The sequence below is a fragment of the Pseudopipra pipra genome, chromosome 14 (assembly GCF_036250125.1).
Source record: "Pseudopipra pipra isolate bDixPip1 chromosome 14, bDixPip1.hap1, whole genome shotgun sequence".
Lineage (NCBI taxonomy): Eukaryota > Metazoa > Chordata > Aves > Passeriformes > Pipridae > Pseudopipra > Pseudopipra pipra.
In genome coordinates this window covers 14,878,317-14,895,037 of record NC_087562.1, presented here as the reverse complement: position 1 = coordinate 14,895,037, position 16,721 = coordinate 14,878,317, and the positions used below count along the sequence as shown (strand labels likewise).

General features: G+C 41.3%; 1 long non-coding RNA gene across 1 annotated transcript; it reads left to right on the top strand.

Moving 5' to 3' along the window:
* The first annotated feature begins 6,254 nt into the window (after positions 1-6,254).
* On the top strand, positions 6,255-9,863 carry LOC135421803 (uncharacterized). Its single transcript, XR_010434203.1, has 3 exons — positions 6,255-6,397; positions 8,182-8,357; positions 9,733-9,863. It is a non-coding gene; the product is annotated as an uncharacterized LOC135421803 (long non-coding RNA).
* The last annotated feature ends 6,858 nt before the right edge of the window (positions 9,864-16,721 follow it).

Genomic DNA, 16,721 nt, shown 5'->3' with positions numbered 1-16,721 from the left:
CATTTTAATCCACATTTCACTTGTATGTGGCTGATAGCACAACACTGGGGTGGCTGTGGTGACATTTTCTCACCATTGCTATCTGTCATCAAGGACCAGGCCAGCACTGTGAGGCTGACAATCCCAAGTGTTTTGTTTAATTAGGCATACTTTACACTACACTGTATAATTCCACAGCAGTGGTTGATAATTCTTTTATTAAATAGGCAAAACCATGAAAAATCTTTGATCAAATAGAAAAGATTCCAGTCATCTTTTAACACTGGCATTTAGCATTTCTAAACACTCAAATGTAAGATTAATGAGAACTGAGTGAAAAAATAAAAACTGCTGGTAAAGTTGGAAAATCTCCTTTAAAGTTTATGCCAAGCAGCATATCACCAGAAGATCAAGCAATACAATTACCCAAAGTATTGATGCTTAGAAATATTGTCTCCCTCACATTTAAGATCACCTCATCTCCAGACAAATACTCTGTTGGTCTGTCACAAACAAACACTGGCCCATGAGACATGTTTCCAGAGGATCATGGTCAGCCAGAGACAAGGACATTGTACGTGCCTTTGGGTCACTCATCTCCCAGAAAATCTGAAGACTGAGCAATGCATAATTCAAACAGAAAATATTAAGACATTCACCAGGACCTCTCCTGCCCAGGCAATGAACTCAGCTCACAGAGCTTGAGGGGCTCAGTTGTTTTTGCTCAGTTCCAGATCTTTCCCAAGGAGAGAGGTTTGGAACAAAGCAAATACCCAGCATGGCCCCAGGCAGACCCCTCAGACCACGTACAGCTCTCCTCAGTCTCACAGCTCTTCCATGAGCCAGAGCACAGTCTAAATGCTGGCCACAGTTTGCAACTTCTTGGTCCAAACCTTTTGCCTTCCAACCTCGTGTTTTGGTCTGACTGCCCTCACCCTCATTTTTCTCCTGCTAGATAATCCTGCCTTCCACTCCAGTCCTTCAATTTGTTCATTCCTCTTTTTTCCTCCCATTTCATTTGCTCTCACATTAATAACTTAAAACCGAAGTCAAAAAGCAAAAATATCCGAAATTAATTTGGCATCTGTGCTATTTAACTGCATCAGGTGCCCTATTCTACTATTACTTCAGAAAATTTAAGTCTCTAATACAAGTTTTGTATAGGAAGTGACTGTTCTCTATTCTTTTTTTTTTTTTCTTTTGGGAGATAGACAGTGAGAAATTCATACAAAACTACAGAGCAGAAACCATCCAACCATATATTTTGTGCCAGGAAAATGGCACAAGAGTGTGCTACAGCTGCTTCCACAGAATGCACTCTATATAATAATCAGGACCAGAAACATTTTACAAATAGGAAAATCTCTGGCCTCTGTCTGAATCCCAACTGGCACCCAAGCCTTGCATTCAGGCAGCGCTGGCCATGCAGGCGCTGAGGGCAGCACGCAGGTGCAGCTGGGCTCTCCTGACCCTGGGAACACAGTGAGACCAGGGCAGCAATGTCTGCTGCAGGTAGGGACCTGCACAGCCTTCCTCAGCAAGAGACAGGGCACAGCTACACTTGAACCTAACGATGGAGTCCCCACTTCCCACCTTGCCAGACCCTTGGTCTCCTACGCGAGGCAGGATCCGTCTGTCTCGAGGCAGCTTTGGAGGGAGCCCTGCCTGCACCCTCACAGGGCTCTCCACCACCTGCCTCCCTCAGAAGGGTAACTCTCACAGCAAACACATCAGACAAAGTGCAAAACGTTCCCAGGAGCAGGTTTTCCACAGTGCTTGGAGGGGTCTCTGCTCAGAGGCATTGCTGGCATCGCGTCAGATTCGGCGCAGGAGGGCAGGCAGAGTTTTCAGAGGGGTAGGGAGAGGTGAGCAGAAACACTCGCTGTCTTTTCGAGAATCATAGGGGGAAAGTAGAAAGAGGCAATGTCATGGAGAACAATAAAAAGTGAGACTTTTCCAATTGCCTGCGAAAGGTGAGAAAGCAGATGAAGATTTTTGAGAACAAATGAAACACACGCATACATGCACATACATACCCGTCATCTCTAGATCCCGGGGAGAAGGCAAGCTGCTGCATTGTGTAGAGATTCAAAATGTAGAAAATCAATTGTAAATCACGAGTTCTGGATTCTTTGAGATGAAGTGTAATCTGATTTACAATGTTACAAAAAGAAATTAAAGTTAATTCCAACATGATTGTGGGTATACCGCAATTTAATACAACCATGCTGTGGCCTTTAAATCTCCACATTGCAATATGCCAACAGCCATTACTTCTTTAAGTTTCATATTTTATTTTAAACTATAAATTGGAAATATCACATAGCTTGTTATTTACATTTCAGAGTTAGGAACTTTGCTAAGAAACACAGTGCTCTATGGTGTAATACGATTATTGTGCAACTACCATACAGTTAGGATAGTTAAAGGCACTCCACTTCACCTCATCATTTTTTCTGCTTAAATATTATGCCACATTCTGATTAATACCAGACCAATAAAATCATCTTAGCAATCTGGTTAGAGTCTTTTGTCTACCCAGATGGCCTGCAATGTTAATGTGTGACAATTTCAACAATGAACTAGGACTGTTTTATGGAACCAACATTTGTTCCACTGCTTTTTCTTCTTAGGCTCAGAATTTTGACACAGATGGTACAAATTACTCAAAAAACAGAAATGTTCATTTAGAAGGCTTAAATATGTGGTTTTACTCAGGCCATCCGAATCTTTTACATTTACAATTCAGTAAATTTACTAACAACCCTGCTGTAATTAAGGTCTATAAAAATCTTCCCTCCTTTCCTGCTTGCTTTTCCCCTTACATATCTACAGCATTTCATTATGCATCCAATTTATTAATATTTATTCCAGTTCTGAAATGTTTTTAATTTTGGAGGATTTACACTGTTCAATCTTGCATCCGATTCTTCATACCTTTCTAATTATGGGGAAGGGGGGAAAAACCCATTTAATCTGTAACCACATCTTAATCCCCCCAGAACCTACACTTTTCTAGATCTTAAAGGAGTAGAAAAAGAAAAGACAGAACTATGTCATCAGCTTCTGGCCAAACAGCACGGCATTTTCAGTGAAGCAGAAGATTTTTTAATCCTGACTTTCCATACAGATACTCGGGAAAGAGTTAAGACATCTCTGCAAAATTACAACAGGGAGAAGAAAATGGGATTCTATAAAGTGTTTTTGAGAGAGAAAGGGAGAGAGGAAGAGGAAACCCCAGACTAAAGACAGATGCACTTACAGTTTGACCAAGCCTATAAAGGCAAGAGGTTATTGTGCAAAACTGCCAGAAGAGAAGAGAGTTAACATAGAGCAACTGCTCTGGAGCTTTTGCTGCTATCCCAGGGAGAACAGAGCTGGCACAGGTCTTCTTCCGCCTGTCCAGGCAGGGGCATGTTCTGCAGCTCCAGAGCAGCCGACAGTGCCAAGGCACCTCCTCCAAGAGTGCCAGACAAGCTTCCTGCCATACGTCCAGGCTCCCCTAGACCTGCAAACCATCACAGGGGGCTCTCCAAAATGATCTGGCCACACACAGAAGCAAGGAGGAGCATGAGAAAGGCAGAGACCTTGCTCTGCTCCAACCCAGACACGCTTCAGCCCCCACTTGGTGCAGCCCAGCAGAGACTGTGGTCTGCAACAGCCCACCTGCTTCCAGAAAGCCTTTGGGTTTATAGGAGAGGTTGTGCTGAAATCACCCACCTGAGTCCCCACAGCAGGGTTTGCTTTCAGGGCATCCTTCCCAAGTGCATTGTGACACCAGGCATGGCCCCAGAAACCTCATGCCACTTCACAGCACTGCAATTGCTAACATTTATTTCACAGTCTTCCTTTGACACTTGCTGTACCAGTGTGTGGTTTCAGCATCACTCTGATGTTCTGGTTTCTGTCTGACTACGTCTCTGTGATGGTTTGGTTTTATTATTTAAACAAATAATTTAAACATTAAAATCAAATTTAAAAACCAACACAAAACCCCCTGACTGTCCTTTTCAGTCCTTGCAGAAAGTACAGTATACTCCTGATGCTCCAATTCATTATGATATTCTATTAGATCTGCCAACAGAAAGTGCATTTTGAGTTTCTAAATGTTGTTTCCATTAGAATCAATCACTCCATGCAATTAAGCCAATAGGCTCTCACCATTTCTGCTGTTATGAGCTAAACCATCCTAAATATATTGACAGCTGTCTCCTAGAAGATGACACAGATTAGGTGGAGGGGGCATAAGCCTAAATGTCACCAGTGGGAGGACAACAGTTATTCTTTCAGAAATCTACCTAATTTTCATACCCCACAAGGCATTCAAGTAGACTTTCTTTGCATTGGCAGCATGCAGGAATCGATGTTTTGCATATTACAATCAATAACATGCTTAAATGTTTAAGTTTTGCATTCTTTAGCGATAAACATTGATATATTACAAACTATGTAAAACTGTTCATTGGACTTTTTGTTTGCAGCATGTACTGTATCATTCAGCAAATAAGTGAGCTAAATATTGTTTGTTACAAAACAGATGTCACATGAAATTATGCCATATGTGCTATTAAACATTTTCCTTTTTTTTTTTTTTACAGTGAAAACCAAGATTTAGTTTCAGAAGTGAGTGTATTTGGCTTTTCAGGGATTTGAAGCATGAAAACAACATCTCTACAATATTTTTAAACCTGCTGTGCATCTTGTAATCCAGTTTCATAGGTGGAATCTGAGTGTTTTAAATGTAGATACATTAAAAATAATGAAATATGCTAAATGTATGGCTGCATTACTACTTCCCCACAGGTTCTACTGATTTATCATAGAGAAAATGAGAATTTTCTACCATTTTGCCCTACCTATTAAATGCTAGGACTTTTATCACATCAGTGCCTTTAAATACAGGTACTGTAACTTGAAAATTAATATACAGTTTTTCAACCACCTAAAAAAAAAAAGGTCCAGCTAATGGATGTATAAAATTTTCTGCAAACATTTGATATTGGAATCTGAGAATAGTGGGAGGATAGTATTCATGGAGGTGAAGACTTGCTTCAGAGCTAAACACAAACCCAGTAACTCTGCACAAGGAAAAGGAATGTGTTCCAACATTCGACTTTAATTGTTTTGACAAAATAATATATGTGAAAGCAGAGCAATCTATATCTCTAGACTTTGAAAGTGTGAACTCCACAACAGAGTGAGCAGAATGCAGGAAACATGTTGCTAAGAGCTATACAGTAAAACAAAATCTGGTTGCCACAAGAAGAGTGACATTGGCATCAGAGGCAAAGACACTTCCACCCACAAATGGAAACACGGCACACTGGGAAAGCAGGAGAAGAGGAGCAGATGCAGCAGCACAAGGAAGAAACTCAAAGTAAAGATCTTCAGACTCCATATGTAGTTTTCTTTCTCTTATTCATCAAAAGGAGGAAGACAGGGTAAACAAAAAGGGAGATAAAGACAAGAAGGTGAAGAAAATATTTCCTTCTTCTTCTTCCCCCCCGAAGGCAAAATACTTGCTTACATTTCTAAACACACTATCTTTGTGAGGCCTCTCTGTAATACAAATAACTAATTGCTTGCCAGCGAGCAGTAAAAGTGAGAGGAAGAGTCCTTGATCTCCCAGCTTGGTGGAGATTCCTGAGGCTTCTAGTTGGTAAAAAAAACCCTGCAAACAAACTTTAACACTTCAGTGGACAGAGTCCCCTCTCTAACACTACAAGCTTCCCTATGAAGGCAGACAAACTAATCTTAGACCCCAAACTAATCTTAGGCCTGGTGAAGCTGCCATCTGTAGGTCACAGCACCTACTGTAGTGTATCAAATTCCCTTCCCAATTTCTGCTGTTTTCTGAAGGACAGTGTCACCTTCTTCACATCCCACTGGTTGTTTTGCAGGTTCACTTAGGCTGTTTGTGGAAGAATGGCAGATGGGGCCACCACGAAGCATCACTGCTGTGCCTCGTTCACACCACCACACACATGGGAGACAGACAAACACCAGTTTATTGGCTCACCGAATTTTCCCACGAAGAGCAGCTTTTCCAGCACAGTGATGCAGCAAAACTCCAGCGCCTCCAACAAACCAGTCCCACCAGCTCTGCCTTGGGTAAATGCCAGGAGGATGAGCCCTCACTGTTTTATGCCCACCCTGCAGGTCCAGACAGAGTCCTGGCTGCCAGGGAGAGGGTCCCAGAGGCCCCTGTCACCGCAGGAATGGGCACCCAGTGGTCGTGTCCCCCTCAGATCTGGTGTCACAATGCCTAACACCATCCTCAAACTGCTTTTTTTCCAAGTCTTCTGATCCAACATGCCTTGGCTAAGACTAAATGGGGATTTTGTGGATAGAACAAGATACAGTAGAAGCAGGTCAAGCATTTCCCTGGGTTAAAACACAGCCATCGAGGAAGCCGATGGTGAGCAGTCAGGAACAGCTACTCTGCAGTACCTTCCTTTGTGGCAAATCCTTAGTTCATGCAAGATGTTCAGCATAGAAAACATACACAACTTCTTAAAAAAAAAAAAAAAAGAAAAAATCAAACTCAGCTTTTTTTTCCTGAAAACACAGTATTTTTTACATCTACTTCTAGAGAAGGGCAGGATTATTTTTAAATTATGTAGCTAGGTGCCAGTGTTTGGGGTGATAGATTCTTTACAAATGCCAAAGATCTGAGAGTGGGTAAGGTTACAGGTAACCCTACAACCCCTGATTGAATGCAAACAGAGTGGTAAAAGCTTCCTCTTCTCCCTGCCTCCATATTGCACCTTATGCAGCAAAGTGCTTCGTACATGATAAAAATAGCTAGGTCTTTCAAAATCTTACAAGAAAGGTACTTGAATGTTTTTCTTTAAACGTTGTATTTTCTTAAAGGCAACATAATGAGGTCAACTGAAGCTGGATTCAGGCTGATAAACTGTGTTTAGGAGAAACCAGAGGTTGAGCGAGGGGGTTTTAGCAGAGGAAAACAAAGAGAATGATTGCAAAAGTCAGATCTCAAAATGTTAATCAGATTCAGAAACATAAAACATGACAATTTAATGGTGTTTGGTTAAAACCAGAAAATTTTAAAGTTCTAAATATCTTACATTGAATTCTAATACTTTTTTAATTATTAGATATAAAATGCTTACAATTTTCAGTAAAAATTAGACTTGGTAATTTATATTTCTTGTTTATACAGTACAATTTGCTGATGAAAAAAATGTGCTAAACTTATTGATTCATGACCATAATTGTTTAATTATTTATCATTGCAGAATTATATTAGCATTTATAATAATGCAGATGTGCACAAAGGCTAAGAAGTCATATACAGCTTTTGTTTTGTGTTTGCTGTGCTGAAATTAGGTTGATCCAGGTTGTGTGTGCATACTGCATATTGCAAGTGTTGCAACTCAGCGTCTCTTGGTTTTACTGGAGTTAGAGGAGGTCTAACCAATAGCCTCAATAATGAAAACGCTCCGATAGCTAATAAAGAATATAAACCCAAAGCTAACAGCGCTGCAAAAGAAGCCTCTCCTCAGACTGATTCTTCTGTTACCATGATGCACATTAAATTCAGTGCAACACACGCACAGCTGTTTGCTCCGTGCCACCCACAGCAAAGGAATAGCTCGTGTGCCTTCGGTACAAGGGAAGCCAACAAGAGCTGCACACCACAAAAATTACAAACCAGCTAAAACCAGCCAAAATCTTCTGCATGAGGCCAGTTAAAGAAGAACATAAGAACTCTTGATATGAGAGAAACACATTCCTTTAATTTTCGTCTTTATTTTAAGGGATCGTAAACACTGGAAGAAAATGACAGATGCCTCACTTCAGTCTCTCCTCCCCTCTGTGTGCTGAATCTATTCCCTCAAGGAACTCCCAATAAGACAGACATACATCCCTTTCTCAAGAGCTGCTAAAATAGCTTTGCCATGGGCATCACAAGAAATTTGTAACACTGAGTGTGTCTTTCTGGACTCATCCTTTTGACATATTGATAGCCAAGGTTCCCACTGCCTCTCCCCTCTGCGCTCTTTTCACCTAACGCTATTTACTGGTGCTACCTTTTCATAATTAAGAGTCCGTATCAAAGCAGTTGTAACACCATTTAAGCAGCTTTTCTGAGGAATCAAATCTAAATGAAAAGGCAAAGTATAAAAATGCCCCATCTTCTGCTGTGCCTAACTGATTTGCTCTGCATTTTATCCTCAGGGAGGTGCTGATTCCAAAAGCCAGGGAAGAAGGACCATTCACAGAAGCAGCATCACACAACCAGCAAGGAGAGCTGCTTGTGCATTGTACGTTTACGTGTGTTGAGTGTCTCTAAAAGCAGCCCCCCAGCCATGCTCTGGCCATATCAGCTGGACTGTTTATCACAAATTCACAGAGTGAGTATTTAACCTACTGACTCCTGCATCACAGCACAGGCCAGGTATTTGTTTCTTTTGTTAGATTAATACTGGTGACAGAATAACACACTCATTAATGGTGATAATGATTACACAGTGAGGTAGAACAGTAATTCTTCCAATGTACCGTACAGAGGAGTCAGTTTCATTAATTAATAAAATTTATTAAAGAACACAAGACAATCAAAGAAAACACACTTTAGTTAAGCACCTTCTCAGACGCTCATCATTGGCTCACTAACTTTAAACCTTTCAACCTTATGGTAAGGCTACATGTGCCACACAGAGGGACAAGTGACAGGAGAGCACACCCTGGCTCAGAGCATCCTTTCCCCCTCTGCCAGCAGGAACAGAAGCCCCCAGTGAGGCTTCAAGGGACTCCAGAGCAGGAAAAACCTGGAGGAACTAGACAGCAGGATGAACTGTGTCCCACAGTGAATACATGCTAACTGCAGGACTGGACTGTGAATAACAACAGATCCACCACCTATTAACCCATACACTGGATAAATCCCTCCATTTCCCAGCTTCCTCTGTCGCTATGTAACGTAAGAGAAAAATTCCTCTGAGACTGCTTCTGCAAGGTCCTAACCACACCTTCAAGAAGCTTTGGTGAGGACTTCTCCTGAGCAGGATGATCTCAAACATTTTACAGTTATTAATACCTGAATCCTCCTAAACATCTGTGTGGGATGGCCATTCAACAAATCGTTTACCCAAACTGCACAACAACATGCAGGTTTTGGTTTTCCCTACTGTAAAAAAATAAAATCAAACAACAACAACAAAAAACAACTCACAACAAAATAAAACAAACAACTATGGCAAAGTACAGATTAGAATCCAAGTTCCCAGTCTCAGAGCTATCTTAGGCAGCAGTGCCTGAATTTCTTTAAGTGATTGTATTCCTTCCTACACAACTATCATGTCAGATTTTAATTCTGCTTACCAACACACTGCCATTAGCTATCTGGGGGGTTTACTGGCTTTGTCAAGCAAGGAAATGCCAGTGTTCAACTGTGCATTCAGTACTCAGTTTTATGGGTAAAAAGGTGGCAAGGAAGAGTAAGATTGCTATATGGGCTGCAAGACTTAGTCCCTGGAATTCCCACATGGTGTTTTTGATCTTCAGTTCCACTATTATGAGACAGTAATTGCTCAGTGCTATGCAGATATAGATGCTTAAGAGATCAGGAAATGCCTGGATACAATAGCCACCATAATGGGGGACTCCAGGCATGCCATGGCAGCTAACTGGGAGAAGGTTACTTTGCTTATTCTGTTTTGTTCAAATATAAATGTCTTTTGGGAAATGATGGTGAATCAAGATCTATTTCTGTTATGATCTTTTCAGGTAGTGTCGTATCTACAATAAGCCAAAACAGACAGCCCCCATTTCAGCTTAAAGTGGCTTTAAGCTGTAGACCAGATGTCCAAATGGAAACAAACTAACCAAAATCCTTCAAATAAAGGAAGTGCTTACAACTCCTAAGTTATGACCCAGAATTCAGTATTTCAGGTTGTTTATTTCCAAGATAACAAACACTCACTTGGTGCAATTCTTACTAAATGCTGTGTGAAGTCACTACACTTACACAAGGCTGGAGTAACTCAGGAGTCTAAATTCTCCTTTTTCACCAGCACCAATCTGGAGCAACTGCACTTGGGGTAAAGCAGCATAACACTGCAAATTGTCCCATGTCCTTAAAACCACTGCCACTGAAGTAAGACAGAGTCCTGCAGAAGCTAACCCAAGAAAAAACTACTTTAACATGCTTAATGAAGAAATGAGGTGAAACTGAAATGAATTTTCACAGCAATCAGTGCAATGCTTCAATGTTTCCTTGGAAAGCCTGGCTCCTCTCCTCCCAGGTTGCCCCATTCCATTGTATTTTCATTAATTTGGAACTTAAATCAGCAAAACAATTGTGTGACTTTCAAAAATGGTTGAAATGTGTAAGCATGAAAATACATTTTGTGTGGCTGTGTGCAACCATGAAACATTATTTTAATGAAGAGATTGAAGTTGTATCTTCCCCCTTACTTGTCTGGGTTTATTGTCACCACTGCTGTATCCTCCAACTTTATAATGGCTAATAAGAAAGCATGACTGGAGTACAATGGATGGGCTTTGTCCTTCATTAGAATTATTGTTTTTCATCACACTTTATTTTCAGTATTTTTCCTTTAAAATAACTCTTTGAACCAAAGCCTACATTCCTCTCTTGTTCCCACACTAATCTCCTATTTGCCAATCCTCAGGATTCACACATATTGCTATATTTGGTGTTATTCCTAAAGCTCTTCATAATTACATCACAATTAATTCCTTAAATTCGAAAGTGTTTTGAGCCCTCCTAATTGTAGAGACAACTTCAAGAATTTTGCCAAAATAATCTAATGGCCTCCAAATGAAAAGGCAACGAACAAAAAGTCCTTAAAAAAAACCCCTCTTCATAAGCCAACATCATGTTTGTGGGGAGCCTGACTCACAGCTGTGAATGCTGCGGTTTAGTAACGTAAAGTGCTCGTCACAAAGATCCTGTAAACTTTATACAACTTCTTAAGCTCAGGGAGGTAAATGCCCTGACATGAGGTCATGCAGGAGAAGTGCTAAACCCCCAGATCTTCCAGTCCCTGCACAGGTGCCTTGGTCACAGGCATGCAGGTCCTAGAATGGTTTCTGATCTCCAACATCCCATCCCATGAGCTTTCTACAGATCCTGCAGCTGGAACCCACAATCGGCCAGTCCCTCTTCCTGCTCCTTCAGTCTCTAAACAGGAGGTCAAGGCCATGTTCACACAGCCCATGAGCCTCCATGCAGTGCTGAATACACTGCACTCTCAAATAATAACAATTCAGCATAGCAGGGTTTGCAATCCCCCTTCTGTCCTTCTCCACCATGACACAAAGGACCCTTCTCTGGTGGCACCACAACAAAATGATGTGCCCAGGCAGAGATACCAACATCAGCTCAGAAGGAAACACCACCTGCATAGCACAGAGCACACAGGAGTACACAAAGGAACACCTTATATACCTGAAAATGAACAGGAGGTAGAGAATTATTCATCTCCAGAGCACAGAGTACACCCTGTTTCTTAAGTCTGTTCACAAGTGCCTCCTGAACCTAAAGAGTTCAGAAAGGCCTGTGGTTTAGCAAAGTCAAATTTCACTCACCAGGTAGAAATAATCAAGGTAAATAAAGTCTCTTTCCCCCTCATCCCATGGGCACTAAACTCTCAGAAAACCTCTGCAGAACTGAGCAAGCAGAGGCTGAGCCACCTACTCAGGACTGGTCATTTACAAAGTCCCATTTGGGGAGTCCTGTCCTGTAACCCACTGCCAGGTGACCTCCACATCAAGCCAATTTCAGAGGCTGCACAGCACTGAACAGACTCTCTAGCTTTTCCCCTGATCCCAGAGGGCACAACTCCCACTGTAACACAAGAGTTAGCACAATATTCTAATCATCACCTAGACCCAATGAGCACTGAAACTGAAGAGATGGGAAAAAAAGAACCTTTTAGGAGATAAGCGTAGTTTTGTCTGTGCATAATAAGGGTAAAACATGAGATATCTTAATCTTTATCCCATATTCATACATTTATAGCCAAAAAAGCAAGGAACAATATCAGAAATGTTCCAAGAATACTATGCCAGCACTTATCTGGTGACACTTGAGATGAAGAAGATAATTGAAAGGATGATTGCATTGGGCTTGTTGTACTCCATTGATAAGAAAGGTTTTAGAGAGCCCATTCAGTATGCTCAGCCATGATACAAGATGCCAGGAGAAAACACAGTACTGCAGCAGTGACAGCACCTCGGATCTATGAAACATTAAAATGAAAGATTAAGCAGGCTCTGAAAGAAGCAATGTTGGGCACAGTTTGCTCGATGACAAACATTTGGACAAACATCTAGGCATCAGAATACCTCTTAATCACTGCCCACTGACTGTCACCCTGCATTCCCATGCAAAAATCTGCCCATAAATTAGAAGCCTTCACTGTCTCTCCCCTCGGTAAAGGCCAGTAAGAAAAACACCAACAGCCCAAATCCTGTATGGCTGTGCTCTCAGGATCTGCCAGCAGGGCTGACGTGAGGTCCACACCCAGGTAAAACACGAGGTGATCACTTGTTTTGCTGTTCTATTTATTAAACATCTCTTCCTTGATTATAACTAAGCACCAAGTTTTTGCAATACTAGCAAAATCTGTAACAGTTTCTATAACTCTCATGATATTCTAAGCTAACTTCAGAGGCAGAGCAATTTACCAGAACTGCAGCTTAAACAAGTTTGAATTTCATTTGCTATATATATGAAGAGAATGCTCTTACTGAAAAAAGAAATGCATGAGCGCACATTAAAGCAGAGCTTTGATTCTGAACTCTTTATCCTGAACTCTGAACAATGGATACTTATGAATCATTTGTGCTGCATACTGAAGCCTTTTGAACTGGTAACAAGAGAAATCAGTTCTGCTAATGCATCTCTCATCCCAGATCTCTCACTCATCCAGATTTTAAATCTGAAACTTAGAAGAATAAAACCGTCTTTTTGGAAGGACCAAGAGTATTTTGGAAAACAGACTGGTCAGAGGGGAGGGGAATTTCTGGATGGGGCAATAAGGAGATTGCGTGCAGGTTCTGATTTTCAAGACCAGATGTTTAAAATAAATGTCTGATGAAGGTAGGGAAGAGGCACATTACAAAATGGTTTGTACTGCCTGTATTTGGGACCTGGTGGGGCAATATTGTCACTCTGTGATGTAGAGCAAAACCAGATCATGGGGGTCCTAATGATTAGGATGACATTAAGTAAAGTTTTGCATGTGGATAAAACACAGGATTGAAATTTAGGAACCTATCCTCTATACTGGCATAAATTTGGTCCTAGTAATGGAAAAAAGTATAGCAAATGTAGGAATTTGCTCTTAAGGAAAACCAGCCTTTAATAGTATTATGAAGTTTTTCTATATAAGCCATCTTTAGTCCTTTCTTACAGCTAACAGAAAATGCTCCTAGTTATGAAGGAATAGGCTTTCAGCTATGAATTTTACACAAGTCTGATATAAGAAGTTGCATGTTCGAGGATGTGTTTCACGGAAGAGATCAAATTCAGATTAAAAGAACTAAAAGTGCAGTCTGCAATGATGCATGGACAGATGTATTCCTCCAACTCCAGACTTTTGAGATCTCCTTTTAAACAGTAGAGAAAGTGTACAAAAAAAGCTACTGAAACTTTTATGAGATAAATTGCACAATACCAACCTGATTAAATTTCAAATGCTATCAACTTTTGCTCAGAGTCTACGAGAGGGAACAGACCTGAATTGAGAGTGCAGCCACTGAAAGTGCTTTCGAGGCAGGTCCAGACATGTGATAAATGAATGTCCACATTAAATGACAATGTCACTAACGACAGAAGCATTGAAAGATCAAACCAAGTGCACAATCAGAACTCTGTATTTCAGTGCAAAATTCACCCTTAATATTTAGCAGTGATGACCTCCAGATGATAAAATGCCTGCAGTGTCCCGAGTGCACATGCCTGTACAATGGAGAGGCTGGCATTAGCACACTGCTAAATCATAGCTTGCAGGTAAGTGCTGCACTCGTTAGATGCCTATGCAAGACACACAGAGGTAAAACCAGTCCTGTACGAATAATGCAACATCTTTTGTCCCCTCTCCCTGCCATGCAGCCACAGCTCAGCAGTAAAGCAATTTACCCTGGCAGTTCCCCAGGTAAATGCGTTACACGAGGACTCAGCTACCACAATTTGGCAGCTCAGAAAGGGCATGGGGTGGGACAAGGCAGAAGAGACCCCAAGGCAGCCCTGGAAAAGGCTCAGCATCGTCCAAGGGGGCCTGGAATACCGGGGCATAGGGAAGAGCAGGGCCTTGCTGCTCCATCACCCCAGGTGTCCCTCCAGCAGTGACCACTGTCAGGTATCACCACTGCCCATACTGAAGTGCAAGTGAATTTTTGTCATGGCCTTTTTCCCCACAGGGATGATTTGTGGGCAGGTTTAAGTTATTTAATAAATGACTTAATTCTTAACTTTTTGGATTCACCTGTAACCCCCAAGGTTTCACCAAATGTTATTCTTACCCTCTTTCTAATTGTATACATAAGATTAGACAGGGGTAGCATTTCCTAAGCTCATGCCATAAATAGTCTCTCATATGCCAAACTGAAAACTCTCTCTCTCATGTTTAGTGACCCTCAAATAACACTTCTTTCAGATCACCCAACTGTTACAGTAACAGCAAAAGCAACAGGATGCAAATAGCAGAATTCAGCACACATGCACATTTTAAGCTGTATTCACAAAAAGGCACAACTTCCCCTCTGAAATGCAGCCAGCTCTGGGGTAAAATGAATTTCGATTTGGGAGGCAACTTAACTTCCCTACAATTCTGGAGAAAAGAGAAGTTTTGCACAAGGCAGCTCATCTAAAACAAACACCAGAGTAACAGGAATGTCTTCCTGCAGAAAGAGCAAGCCTGGAAGCCACCCCACATGCTAAACAGCACGGCACACTGATTGCTGCCTTTGTAAAAACGGCCAAAAGAAACTGAAAAAGGGGAATCTGTATTTTCCAGAAAGCTAAGAGTAACTCCTTGGTTATCCAAATGTTTCTCTATATATGGGACAAGAGCAACAGTAAAGGAAGCAGAGAACAAACCCCCAGTGCAGTGGTGCAAGTTCTCATTTTCAATGCTAGAGCTGCTTTATATGCTGAGCTCCCATCCTTCAAGAGCAGGTCAATGTTTTAATGTGGACTGGGCACATAAATGCAGATCAATTTATGCATTAAAAAAAATCATCTACATGTGCATTTATTTCAATTTCATTTTAGTGAATCAGGTCCTGATTCAATGCTAACTGAAAACCCTTGAAATAACTGCGAGCTTGCTCATAGCCAATTCTGTGTCACCGCTATGAAATTAGTAGTGAAATTAAATGGCTCAACAGTGCTAAGACATTCCCCAACTACTCCAGCAAGCAGTCGCTCACCTCTAAGGTTAACAGGATAAAGGCTGGATAAAGAAACTACTCATTATACCAGCTCTACAAAGAAGCAATTATGAGACTTTATAAAGTGGTTTCAAATATATTTTGCAAACTAGGACTCAGACAAATATTAGTGGCAGCAAATTACAGTACTTAGCAGAATTATCACCAGAAAAGAGACTCTTTTAATCTATAAAAAATATCAACAAAAGATGTAAATATGGACTCCTCGATGGGTGGTATATCTTGAAGAAAATATACATCTAATCTCACAGTGTGTTACCTCCAGTACCTGGAGAGAAGGTTAACAATTCAGAGCTGTTTCCTACAGCTATAGAATATATTTTGATGTAGATTTGTAGATATCACAGACTTGAAATCTATTGTATAATCACAGGGCAAGTGCAAGGAACCTGGGGACATACTTCTCCACAGTAAAGTACTGAAACACTGGCTTTCATTTTAATCAGTGTTATTCCCTGTTTTTAACAAATTATATTTCATTCTGTGGCCTTTCGGTTCTGTTTTTCTCTGCATAAACAGCAACAGTGTTTTCACCACCACATGTACAATTTGCAGCTGTATCCTGGCATCACACATGTGTTTATCTCCACGTGCAACGGGAGGCCGGGAGTAAACAGAGTCGCCCTGGCAGAACCCCGAGCACCAGATTATGGTCTCCAGAGCAGCCACACTTGGGTACCAACAGATCTAGTGCTGCTCTGGGTTAAACTGCACATGCTGGCAGGAAAACTGTTGGTGATCCAGGTATTCACAACCCAATATCCCCTTGCATTCCATTCAAGTCAAATGGAGTGGTGGGAACCAACACCTTGGGATGTCAAGCAATTACTGCAGGTTAATGTCAGGATAACACAGAGAACGATTTGCCTATCCTGTCACACACACCTCCTGTTTAAATATGCTGAATGTCAAGCTGCAGTTCAAGTCAAAGATCCCTCCAGCTTTGGCCCCTCTTTGCTCAAAGCATGAAGCTTTCTGGTGGAGGCCAGTGCTTGTCCAACATGATCAACAACTGTCACAGGCAGAAAATGCTTCTGTGGCTCCCTGACATTTCTTTGCCTGAAATTTTCAGTCTCTTTTTCACTAAAGGAAAAATATGCATGGTTTTAAATACCTTCCATTAAAATCGTATACATTAAAATGATACTCCAGCAGATCTGGGAAGTGGCCCTGATCACACACTCCAGCATGCAAAGGAGACAATCTCCAGGGCAGTAGCAGTCACTGCATCCACTTTCTTCCCATGAGGAACCTCATTCCTATCCCAACCCCACTCCCAACCACATTTACCT